The sequence below is a fragment of the Littorina saxatilis genome, linkage group LG8 (assembly GCF_037325665.1).
Source record: "Littorina saxatilis isolate snail1 linkage group LG8, US_GU_Lsax_2.0, whole genome shotgun sequence".
Lineage (NCBI taxonomy): Eukaryota > Metazoa > Mollusca > Gastropoda > Littorinimorpha > Littorinidae > Littorina > Littorina saxatilis.
This window is the reverse complement of record NC_090252.1, coordinates 27,844,977-27,859,116: the sequence shown is the minus strand read 5'-3', so window position 1 is coordinate 27,859,116 and position 14,140 is coordinate 27,844,977. Positions and strand designations below refer to the sequence as shown.

Genomic DNA, 14,140 nt, shown 5'->3' with positions numbered 1-14,140 from the left:
ATTGTACATACACAAGACGAAGATAGCTGAGAAATGATAATAGAGAAGAAGAAAATGAAGAAAAAGAAGAACAAGTCGCGTAAGACGAAATTACTACATTTAGTCAAGCTGTCGAACTCACAGAATGAAACTGAACGCACTGCATTTTTTCAGCAAGACCGTATACTCGTAGCATCGTCAGTCCACCGCTCGTGGCAAAGGCAGTGAAATTGGCAAGGCAGTATAGCGCGGTAGTGGTTGCTCTACGCGGGATAGCACGCTTTTCTGTACCTCTATTCTTTTTAACTTTCTGAGCTTGTTTTTAATCCAAACATAACATAATTATCATATGTTTTTGGAATAAGGAACCGACAAGGAATAAGATGAAATTGTTTTAAAATCGATTTCGTAAATCTAATTTTACTCATAATTTTCATATTGTTAATTTTCATAGCTTGTTTTTAATTCGAATATGGCATATTTATATGTTTTTGGAATTAGAAAATGATGAAAAAATAAAAGGAAATTGTTTTTAGATCGTTTTGTAAAAAGAATAATTTTAATTACAATTTTCAGAATTTTAATGACCAAAGTCATTAATTAATTTTTAAGCTTCCTAGCTGAAATGCAATACCAAAGTCCGGCCTTCGTTGAAAATTGCTTGGCCAAAATTTCAATCAATTTCATTGAAAAATGAAGGTGTGACAGTGCCGCCTCAACCTTTACAAAAAGCCGGATATGACGTCATCAAACACATTTATCGAAAAAATGAAAAAAAACAACTCTCATGTCAAGTTTCATGAAGATCGGTCCAGTAGTTTACTCTGAATCGCTCTACACACACACACACAACACACACATACACCACGACCCTCGTCTCGATTCCCCCTCTAGGTTAAAACATTTAGTCAAAACTTGACTAAATGTAACAAGTCGCGTAAGGCGAAAATACAACATTTAGTCAAGTAGCTGTCGAACTCACAGAATGAAACTGAACGCAACGCAACGCAGCAAGACCGTATTCTCGTAGCATCGTCAGTCCACCGCTCATGGCAAAGGCAGTGAAATTGACAAGAAGAGCGGGGTAGTAGTTGCGCTGAGAAGGATAGCACGCTTTTCTGTACCTCTCTTCGTTTTCACTTTCTGAGCGTGTTTTCAATCCAAACATATCATATCTATATGTTTTTGGAATCAGGAACCGACAAGGAATAAGATGAAAGTGTTTTTAAATTGATTTCGAAAATTTAATTTTGATAATAATTTTTATATTTTTAATTTTCAGAGCTTGTTTTTAATCCAAATATAACATATTTATATGTTTTTGGAATCAGAAAATGATGAAAAATAAGATGAACGTAAATTTGGATCGTTTTATAAAAAAAAAATTTTTTTTTACAATTTTCAGATTTTTAATGACCAAAGTCATTAATTAATTTTTAAGCCACCAAGCTGAAATGCAATACCGAAGTCCGGCCTTCGTCGGAAATTACTTTACCAAAATTGCAACCAATTTGGTTAAAAAATGAGAGCGTGACAGTGCCGCCTCAACTTTCACGAAAAGCCGGATATGACGTCATCAAAGACATTTATAAAAAAAATGAAAAAAACGTCTGAGGATATCATACCCAGGAACTCTCATGTCAAATTTCATAAAGATCGGTCCAGTAGTTTAGTCTGAATCGCTCTACACACACACAGACAGACAGACAGACAGACAGACACACACACACACATACACCACGACCCTCGTCTCGATTCCCCCCTCTATGTTAAAACATTTAGTCAAAACTTGACTAAATGTAAAAAGAAGAAGAAGAAGAAGAAGAAGAAACAAGTCGCGTAAGGCGAAATTACTACATTTAGTCAAGCTGTGGAACTCACAGAATGAAACTGAACGCACTGCATTTTTTCACAATGACCGTAGTCCGCCGCTTATGCAAAACGGAGTGAAACTGACGAGCCTGTTCAGCGCGGTAGTGGTTTCGCTGTGCTGCATAGCACGCTTTTCTGTACCTCTCTTCGTTTTAAATTTCTGAGCGTGTTTTTAATCCAAACATATCATATCTATATGTTTTTGGAATCAGAAACCGACAAGAAATAAGATGAAAGTGTTTTTAAATCGATTTCGGAAATTTAATTTTGATCATAATTTTTATATTTTTAATTTTCAGAGCTTGTTTTTAATCCAAATATAACATATTTATATGTTTTTGGAATCAGGAAATAATGTAGAAAAAGATGAACGTAAATTTGGATCGTTTTATATTGAAAACAAAAGTATTACAATTTTCAGATTTTGAATGACCAAAGTCATTAATTAATTTTTAGGCCACCAAGCTGAAATGCAATACCGAAGTCCGGCCTTTGTCGAAGATTGCTTTACAAAAATTTAAATCAATTTGATTGAAAAATGAATGGGTGACAGTGCCGCCTCAACTTTTACAAAAAGCCGGATATGACGTCATCAAAGGTATTTATCGAAAAAAAAACCATCCGGGGTTATCATTCCCAGGAACTCTCATGTCAAATGTCACAAGAAAATTTGCTGATTCAAATCAGCAGGTTCCCAGACGTTCCTTTATGTAACTTTTAGGTGAATGGCAAGGACTACTACTAAAGTAGTCCTTGGTGAATGGTCAAAGTGGTTTCTTCAAAAAACAGTCATGGCAGGGTGTTTGTGTGTGACACTTGTCCGAGTGCTAGGGTGAAATAGTGAAATGGTTAAATAACGCAAGTTATTTGAAGGAAAAAATCTTGTTTTGTTCCCGATCAATATTATGCAAGCTAGGGTTTTGTTTATGGTAAATATGTTCTGAAATGGACTACATGTATAGTTATATTATGCTCACACTCAGTCATCTTGCACAACAATGCAACACATGGATTGGATTAATGGAATGACATGTATTTGTCAACAACGAATCATGGGATAGAAAACTACAAAATGTGAAAGAAAGTACATTTAAACAATAAATGTAATACTGATTGTTAAACAAATGTAACACCGTTAATTGAACGCCATTGTGATAATAGCACCAGTAACAAGATATTGGCAAGTGCAATGATGGTAGTATTGTAATTACATTTATTTGTCAACAACAAATCAGGAAATAGAAAATTCAAAACGGGAAAGAAAATGTTTATGTTAACAAAATCCTGAAATCAATTTTAAGTAAGCTATTGCCGTCAACATGGAAAAATTGCGCGAGTGTCAATTGGTACAGTAAAACTAAACGTTTTATTGGACATTAGCGCAATTTTTCCATGCCGACGACGATATGTAGATTGTTTTATGTCACACCCACAGCTTAAAAATAGTTTGGTTTGATCGAGAAATGTTTGAGTTATGAAAATAATTATATTTATTTGTCAACAACAAATGACGAGATAGAAAAATTAAAAATGGGAAAGAAAATGTGTTATGTTAACGAAATCCTGAAATCAATTTTAAATAAAATATTGTCGTCAACATGGGAAAACTGCGTTAGTGTCAATTGGTACAGTAAAGGTAAACAACATTTCACTTGACATTAGCGCAATTTTGCCATGGCGACGACGATATGTATATTGTTTTATGTCACACTCACAGCTTTAAAAATAGTTTGGATTGACCGAGAAATGTTTGAGTTATGAAATAATTATATTTATTTGTCAACAACAAATGACGAGATAGAAAAATAAAAAATGGAAAAGAAAATGTGTTATGTTACACAGCTTAAAAATAGTTTGGATTGATCGAGAAATGTTTGAGTTAGAAAAATAGCAACTGCTTGGATTGTAAAAAGAAGTCTAGAAAATGGAGTTTTGGTGCATTAGTGAAAAACATAATTGGCATAATTATACATTGTTAATGTTAATTGAACATGATCCAGATATCATCAGCAACATGATTCAGATATCATCAGCAGCAAGTTATTGGCAAGTGAAACTGTAAACAAATGTTAAAGACAGTGGGTTTGAGAAACAGTAAAATATAGTTTGATACATGTAGTAATGATTGGTACGCATGCTGACGTTGTTAATCAACGTGGAAAAATTGCGTTAGTGTCAATTGGTACAGTAAAGGTAAACGTTTCACTGGACATTAGCGCAATTTTTCCATTGATATGAACTCCATTATTACTGTCACATATGTTTTACAAATTACACCCATAATCCAAACCAACGCGCAAACACACACACACCACAACTACACACATATTTACTCGTTACCATTGGCCAACGCTCGTCACAACACTGATAGACTACGAAGCAATCTCTTCGATCATCTCTTCGCTGAGTCGGTCACACTTTTGCTCACCCCTGCCAACAATCTCAAACGTATCCTTTTTACATTTAGTCAAGTGAAATGAAAGTTTTACGCCCTCACGGCAAAGCCATTAGGGGCATGTTACACGGGAAAACCCGGCTTTGTATGAAATTAAAAAATAAAAATGCGGGGGAGGGGGGGGGGGGGATGTAGACAGCTGGCTGCCGGCTGCTAGAGGAGACCTGAAATGGGCTTGGGACCTGGTTGGGTCGTCTTGGGTCAGTGCTGAAATGGTTACTTTTTTGGCTGTTGGCCGAACGGACACCCGGGCTTCATATTTTTGCATGCATGTATTCGTGTTTCCAAGGCCTGAGACTTTCGTTGTGACCTTGGGATCTTTATCGTGCGCATGCGTGCACACGGGGGTGTTCGGACACCGAGGAGAGTCTGCACAAAGTTGACTCTGGGACACACATCCCGCGCCGAACTTGGGGGTTGAACCCACGCGGATAGTAACAACCGGTTTTAAAGCCAGCGCCTCTACCGACTGGGCAAACTCCCCCCCCCCCCCCCCCCCAATTTAGTCAAGTTTTGACTAAATGTTTTAACGTAGAGGGGAGAATCGAAACGAGGGTCGTGGTGTATGTGCGTGCGTGTGTGTGTGTGTGCGTGTGTGCGTGCGTGTGTGTAGAGCGATTCAGACCAAACTACTGGACCGATCTTTATGAAAGTTTACATGAGAGTTCCTGGGATTGATATCCCCGAATATTTTTTTCTTTTTTTTTGATAAATACCTTTGATGACGTCATATCCGGCTTTTTGTAAAAGTTGAGGCGGCACTGTCACGCCCTCATTTTTCAACCAAATTGGTTGAAATTTTGGTCAAGTAATGTTCGACGAAGCCCGGACTTCGGTATTGCATTTCAGCTTGGTGTCTTAAAAATTAATTGATGACTTTGGTCATTAAAAATCTGAAAATTGTAAAAAAAAAATAAATTATAAAACGATCCAAATTTACGTTTATCTTATTCTACATCATTTTCTGATTCTAAAAACATATAAATATGTTATATTTGGATTAAAAACAAGCTCTGAAAATTAAATATATAAAAATCATTATCAAAATTAAATTGTCAAAATCAATTTAAAAACACTTTCATCTTATTCCTTGTCGATTCCTGATTCCAAAAACATATAGATATGATATGTTTGGATTAAAAACACGCTCAGAAAGTTAAAACAAAGAGAGGTACAGAAAAGCGTGCTATCCTTCTTAGCGCAACTACTAACCCGCTCTTCTTGTCAATTTCACTGCCTTTGCCATGAGCGGTGAACTGACGATGCTACGAGTATACGGTCTTGCTGAAAAATTGCATTGCGTTCAGTTTCATTCTGTGAGTTCGACAGCTACTTGACTAAATGTTGTATTTTCGCCTTACGCGACTTGTTTTTCAATCACTACAAAATTATCATACAGCTTTTTATGTCTCACTAAATTATAAATCAGATGTATGTGGTTGTTTGTTGCCTTGAATGCCCCAAGGGGCAAAAATGAGTGTTTCTTCCATACTAATAAGCCTCATTTGCCTAAACCATATAGGGAGTTATCCGTCCTTAGAGAGTTAATTTTTTTTATATAAATCCCATGCTAATTTCAAATACAGCGTTTTGCTATTCACTTCAATATAATAGTAAATAACAATCAAGAAATAACGAAGTCGTTAAACCACAATTTCCCAGATATTTACACTTTTCATTTTGTTTCAATTCACACCACAAAACATACACTTCGCCTTTTGCTATTCAGTCTCAAGTCTACATAATAATAGTATAAATCATAACTAATTTTCTTCACATCATCAATGTTGCCTCACATGTTCTTTGTACAATCGTTGGTTTTCACAATAAATATTGCATTACTGTAATTGTCTTCTTTTTCTTTAACAATGTCTTTCCAAAAACAAAACTCAAAGACCACAAAAGCAACCTACTCCTATCTCTCGTCTCTCTTCCTGGGTACAATGGTACCTAAGACTTACATTCAAATGCTTACATTTCCATGCTACCCACATTGACAAAATACCAATAATTATTCAAAACAAATGAACGAAGGGAAAAAACCGTTGTGTGCCCTATCGCATGGCGTTGAAGCGAGTTACTTCCCTTACACATTCAATCACACTAGTTGGTTTGCGATTGTCGCTGTACCGTTCTTTGTATATTTTTAACGTGGGAGATCTGAGATAGTTTTTTTGTTGTATTATATAACCTATTATAGTGTAATTTTGCATCATGCTGTAACAGTTTCAAGAAAGAATGACAAAAAAATTGAAATACATTGCTGCAAACAACTAAGTTTGCCGAAAATTAGTTCCGGAATGTCACCATCCGCACAGCCAAATGCCTTCGCATAACCCAGACCTCCGGGTCTGGGAATAAAGATCGGTCCAGTAGTTTAGTCTGAATCGCTCTACACACACACACAGACAGACAGACACACACGCACCTAAAGTGTGGATGGTTACCTAAGAGGCGGCACTGGGTGTAGTGCCTTTCTAGTGCACTTGCACTACAACAGCACTGGGTGCAGTACTCGCTCCGGCATCGAAGAATTTTGCACTAAAAAATGCACAAAATTTGACCTATTTCGTCGCCTATAGAGGACGGAAAGAATGTCATTTTGAACATTGTTATGACATTCTTTCCGTCAAAAAAGTCAATTTAACGGTGTCAATTTAACCATAAGGCAACCATCCACACGTGTGGACGGAAAGAATGTCATTTTGAACATTGTTATGACATTCTTTCCGTCAAAAAAGTCAATTTAACGGTGTTAAATGAAGCGACCATCCACACAATTAGGTTGCCATCCAGAGTTTAGGTTGCCATCCACGTGTGGATGGTTGCCTTATGGTGATTTAGGCAACCAAACCTGTGGAAACATGGGTACACACACACACACACACACACACACACACACACACACACACACATACATACACACACAGACACACACATACACCACGACCCTCGTCTCGATTTCCCCTCTATGTTAAAACATTTAGTCAAAACTTCACTAAATGTAAAAAGAAGAAAAACAAAAAGAAGAATTCGGAAGTTTTGTTTTGATGACAGTAACGATGACGACGACGACGATGCTGATGATGATCACGACGACGAAGAAGAAGAAGAAGAAGAAGAAGAAGAAGAAGAAGAATCAACATGATAAAAATGCGATCGCGCAAGTGCACAAGCCCTCCGAGACTGACATTAGCAATCAAGCAATATCCCTTTCTCCATGCAATTGCTGGTCCTAATTACTCCATCGCTTCAGTATACTACCTCTGGCTCTGCTATTGCTTACACATACACCCATCACGTCCATACGACCCACTCACTTTACAAGTACTACATACGGCGCTGTATATTTCTACTTCGATAATCATTGCCCATAAACAAAATTCACATAATCCTTCTTAGCGCATCAATTTAGGCACACAGCACTACGACATTATTTACAACAATAACTGTTTTCTACTTTGTTGGTAAAGACGCACCAACACGGCCACTTCAACCTCCAAAAGCAGCGCAAGGGAAGTAACTCCCACTCTCCGCTCTTACCACGTCAGAGTTCCATCAGAAGCGCGGAGACGTGGGCATTAGTGTATGTCAATATTTGCGCGACAATGTCGGTAATTCCTTGAGCAAAGCAACTCCCTGGACCCCCCCCCCCCCCCACCCCCCCCCCCCCCTCTCCCCATCTCTCCAAACAGTCGTCCAGCGTCTAATGGGATAAGCTGCGGTCTGCGGTTATGTGTCAAACGTGACACAATGTTTTTCTCGTTCTGAGGTTGGTGATTATGTTGAGGTCTTCTGCAAGGTTTCAAATGTGTTTGTAGGTGTGTGTGGAGTTCTGGTTTGGGGGCGGGGGTATCGTGTGTGTGTGTGTGTGTGTGTTTGTGTGTGCGTGTGTGTGTGTGTGGTACGTGTGCCTATTTGACTTTTTTAGGTTTTCACACACACACACACACACACACACACACACACACACAACACACACACACCGTGGGTACACACACACAACACACACACACCGTGGGTACACACACACACACACACACACACACACACAAACTCTCCAGACCCACACACTAAAACTCTACTGACATTAAATTGCCATCAAAAACCCTACTCATAGAATACCCCCCAAAACAATTAGTCAAACTAGCTCAACCCCAAATTTGAACTAAATGTCGACCGAATGTCGGCCGGTGATTGACAAATTGTTCGTAAGTCACTTCCCCTTTTCCGTTTTCCCTTCTGGCTAAACGGAGGAACTAAGACTTAACCACGCATCAGACAGACTGATTCGACCGAGGAAACTACCAAATGCATGACGAATTGAAGGTACGACGTAATACCTAGGACGTTTGTGCACTTTATTGGTTATTTGATGATAGGGGGAAGTCTACAAAGAGAGAGAGAGAGAGAGAGAGAGAGAGAGAGAGAGAGAGAGAGAGAGAGAGAGAGAGAGAGAGATGATGATGATGATGATGATGATGATGATGATGATGATGATGATGATGATGGAACTTTATTTTTCAAGGATAGAGGTTTAAGGCGACGCCTTTTCTTACAACCGGTCCTTACTTCTAATACAAATGTCTAATAAATGATAAACAAGTAAAGCAACATGACAAATAAACAAATTAAACGAACGACCCAGCAAACAATCGACAAGTAAGCACAAAATGACAAAGTAAGCAACATACAAATCAAAAGCAAAAACATGCAACATGTTAATTGAGGTTACACATGTAAAGTGATCGACGGTAAAATTCACACATTACCAACGTTTACACTAATGTTTACAATGATTATATGGTGTAAATGATGACGATGAAGAGGATGATGATGATGATGATGATGATGATGATGATGATGATGATGATGATGATGATGATGATGATGATGATGATGATGATGATGATGATGCTGTTGATGATGATGATGGAAAATCGCACCATAAATTCCACATAATACATGTAATAAAGAACATATTTTTGTAATTCATAAAGCTTTGCCAATTGTTGACAGCTACTTGCACATGTTAAGACTAGATATAGCCATCTAGGTAGACATAATGATTATGCAGAGCTTGTTTAAAACTATTTAGTGAGGTTAATCCGTCGCGATATAACCTTCGTGGTTGAAAACGACGTTAAACACCAAATAAAGAAAGAAAGTGAGGTTAATGATCTTATTACAGACGGAATGGAGTTCCACACCATAGAGCCAGAGAAGGCTTGACTAGTTTTAAACAAATCAATCCTGGGTATTGGTGGTAGAAAATTGATAGACCCGTACCTTTCGGTGACTGTGAAATAGGTCCTGAATATAGTTGGGCACTTCGCCATGATATACTTTGTACATCATTACAGTCTTACTAAACTGTAACTGTTTAACTAGCGGCAGGTAGTTTAGATTATTTAACTTCAAATCACCTGATAATTGTGGACCATTTAACATGATTTTAGCTGCCCGACGATGTAGAGAGTTTAACTTTTTCATGTGAATATCAGAGACGCCATCCCAAAGAGTTGATGCGTAATTAATATGGGATAAGATGTGGGCATGATAAAATAGTTTTAGTGTTGCGATATCGACATATTGCTTTAACTTTGATAGCAGAAACAAATTCTTGGATACTTTTTGACAAATATAATGTACATGAGATTGCCATTTTAATTCTTGATCGACTATCACACCCAAAACACGATGTTCCGTTACCTGCTGAACAGGTTGTGATTCCAGAGAAAGATTTAACTTAAGAGGTCGTGACTGGTGTTTTTGTCTTGTTGTAATAATCATGCCTTTTGTCTTCCCTGGGTGCACTATCATAACATTCTGGTTACACCAATTGTTGACTTCATTCAGACTAGACTGTAAGGAAACTTCAATTTCTTGAACAGTCCTACAGTTTGTGTGAAGTGTCGAATCATCTGCAAAACATTCCGTTTTAACTTTGGAATTAGATATATGAAGGGAGAGGTCATTAATGAATACACAAAACAAAATAGGCCCTAAAACTGACCCCTGGGGGACTCCACTCTTTAAACATCCTTTGGGAGAGGTTTTACCGTTTATAGAAACATACTGTGTTCTGTTGACAAGATATGATTTAAAGAATGAACACGTTGCGGGATTGTTCAGAGAAAGAGAGAGAGAGAGAGAGAGAGAGAGAGAGAGAGAGAGAGAGAGAGAGAGAGAGAGAGAGAGAGAGAGAGAGAGAGAGAGAGAGATGTATAATTACTGTCCCAAAGAGCGGAAATGACGTAATCGTGCATTCCACCCATTATAAATGACACTTTTTATCCGGCAATCTTGTACGGCATATTGAAAGATTGGATGGTGCATTATCTCTTATTAAGCAACCTTTGCCAGGGAAATCACTCGCATTCAAGTTCAAAATCCGATGGCGACCCAACGACCTATTCCGGACAAAGGGAAATCACTCGCAAACATGGCTCAGACACAGAAAAGTGATGACGGGAAATGGGAAAATGGAGGAAAGACAAACAGTTACGGAGACGCGAAAAACAAAGTTTTAACCCTACTCTCTTCCACTGACAGATTACTGACAGGCCGAAAAACTGGAGGATTACAGACGGTACGACCAAAGGTTAATTAGAAAAGAAAACCTCTGTTTTTAGTGCTTATATTACTGCCATTTATCATTTAGGGTCCGTGATCTTCTGCGCATCTAGTCTTTCGTCCGGGTTTATTTCTTCTTGTTAAAACGAAAACGGAAGATGAGGAGGGGGTGGTGGACAGATAAGTATGAAAAAGAGAGAGGGGAGGGGGAAAGAAAGAGACAGAACGACAGACAGATAGACAGGTACAGAGAAAGAGAGAGAGAGAGAGAGAGAGAGAGAGAGAGAGAGAGAGACAGACAGACAGAGAGAGAGAGACAGACAGACAGAGAGACAGACAGACAGACAGACAGACAGACAGCCAGACAGACAGCCAGAGACAGAGAGAGACAGACAGGCAGACAGACAGACAAATCGACGGACAGAGACAGAGAAGAGAGAGGAGAGACACATAGAGAAACATACAGAGACTAAGAGAAAGAAAGAGAGACAGAGACAGAGATAGACAAACAGGAAGACAGACGCACAGACATACGGACTCACACGCACAGATACACAGGCAAAGGAGTTGAAGACAAGAGTAGCACACAGACGGAAAAGGCAAATGCACTGACACAGCAGAAAGAAACAGAAATGCGGAACAGAAACTTAGACGACACCAATGGAGAAATAAACTGCAAAATCGATATTGCATTCCCAAAACTCTTACAAGATTTTGTTGCATCTGAAATTGCTTTTTTAAGAGCATGCACTATTGGCCCGGTTTATGACACGAGCAGGACGTTGTAACATTGCCGTTTTATTGGCTTATTTGAATTTGTTGAGCAAATGTGAATTTTTGGATGTGAGACTTTTTGTTTTGTACCTTTTTGGTCCGCATGCACCACTAATACAAAATTGTGTTTGTGCACGTATGGGTTTTAAAAAAAACTTACCCGTTTGGGTGATTTGCTCGTCTAATTTGATTTCTAATTAAATTGTTTAAATCAAACCCCGGGCCTTTGTCAAGGTTCAAAACATCAGAGCAACACAAACCTTCATGACAGCTTCACAAAACTAAATTATATAGTCCGTACAGAACAGAACAACTCGAAGCCTTCACCTTCAAAATTCTTTAGTGCGCACATGAATACACGAAGCCTTCACAACACTAAATCATACAGTCCGTACAGGACAGAACAACTCGAAGCCTTCACCTTCAAAATCCTTTAGTGCGCACATAAATACACGAAGCCTTTACGACAACTTCAAAATCCTATGGTCCGTACATTACAATTTTAACTCAAAGCCTTTACGACAACTTTAAAATCCTATGGTCCGTACATAATAATTTTTTTTATTTATTTATTTATTTATTTATTTATTTATTTATTTATTTTTTTTTTTTTTTTCGTCTTTACACTTGTTCCCTTGTCCCTGCGCTCGCTGCTCCAACCACCTCTGAATTTCGTTCCGCTGCCAGACTTGTCGATTTTACAGACGCTCTAGGGGGGATGTCGGGTTGCTGCGGTAGGCTACCCTCGGAAGATGACACTGCACTTCTGCTGAGTCACTTCGACGGTGTTCAGTAGTGGGTCTGTCCCGAGCTAACGGACGCAGCCCACTACCTACTATGCCCCCTACAAACGACATTGACTTTAAGTCGCGGAGCCAGACTGAGTGAGCGTCCCCTCCAGAGAGCAGACCGCCACCACGTCCCTCCGTCGACCCCCCAGAACGTCACACGTTGAAGACTGACAGCAGAACTACTATTCAGGGAAGGAAGGAACAGGAACACTGAGACCAAGGTCACCATGAGAGCTCCGGGCATGAAGGGCCACAAGAGCAAGGACAATTTATATTTTGGATGATTAATGAGATGAGGATGATTATAATGATGCTTTGGATTTCCAATTTGGTTTGAGACTACGTGACAGGGCAGCACTCTACGCTTACTGTCATAATATATCCTGGCGTTAACCAGGCCCGAGAACTGCCGCACCTGCGGTGTTGGTCAGGTATACAGAACCTGAGCACCCTCAAAGTCGCATTCGTTAAGTGAATGACACTCGGCTGTGTGATCCCAGCACCATAGCACTTCCACTCTGGGTAGGAACCGACCGTAGCCCGAAAAACCCACATGACCCTGATGGGATTCGAACCCACGACCTCCCGGCCCGCAGCCCGATGCGCTAACCACTGCGCCACGAGGGCCGGTGTACATAATAATTTTAACTCAAAGCCTTCACGACAACTTTAAAACACAAAATCCAATAGTCCGTACAGAACCACACAAAGCCTTAAACGACAACTTCAAAATCCTATGGTCCATACCGAACAACACAAAAACTTTACGGCAACTTCAAAATCCTATGGTCCATACCGAACAACACAAAAACTTTACGGCAACTTCAAAATCCTATGGTCCATACCGAACAACACAAAAACTTTACGGCAACTTCAAAATCCTATGGTCCATACCGAACAACACAAAAACTTTACGGCAACTTCAAAATCCTATGGTCCATACCGAACAACACAAAAACTTTACGGCAACTTCAAAATCCTATGGTCCATACCGAACAACACAAAAACTTTACGGCAACTTCAAAATCCTATGGTCCATACCGAACAACACAAAAACTTTACGGCAACTTCAAAATCCTATGGTCCATACCGAACAACACAAAAACTTTACGGCAACTTCAAAATCCTATGGTCCATACCGAACAACACAAAAACTTTACGGCAACTTCAAAATCCTATGGTCCATACCGAACAACACAAAAACTTTACGGCAACTTCAAAATCCTATGGTCCATACCGAACAACACAAAAACTTTACGGCAACTTCAAAATCCTATGGTCCATACCGAACAACACAAAAACTTTACGGCAACTTCAAAATCCTATGGTCCATACCGAACAACACAAAAACTTTACGGCAACTTCAAAATCCTATGGTCCATACCGAACAACACAAAAACTTTACGGCAACTTCAAAATCCTATGGTCCATACCGAACAACACAAAAACTTTACGGCAACTTCAAAATCCTATGGTCCATACCGAACAACACAAAAACTTTACGGCAACTTCAAAATCCTATGGTCCATACCGAACAACACAAAAACTTTACGGCAACTTCAAAATCCTATGGTCCATACCGAACAACACAAAAACTTTACGGCAACTTCAAAATCCTATGGTCCATACCGAACAACACAAAAACTTTACGGCAACTTCAAAATCCTATGGTCCATACCGAACAACACAAAAA

At 39.1% G+C, this 14,140-nt stretch overlaps 1 non-coding gene across 1 annotated transcript; it reads right to left on the bottom strand.

The window, feature by feature from the left end:
• Positions 1-13,001: 13,001 nt before the first annotated feature.
• Positions 13,002-13,075, bottom strand: Trnar-gcg (transfer RNA arginine (anticodon GCG)). Its single transcript has one exon. It is a non-coding gene; the product is annotated as a tRNA-Arg (tRNA).
• Positions 13,076-14,140: the final 1,065 nt, after the last annotated feature.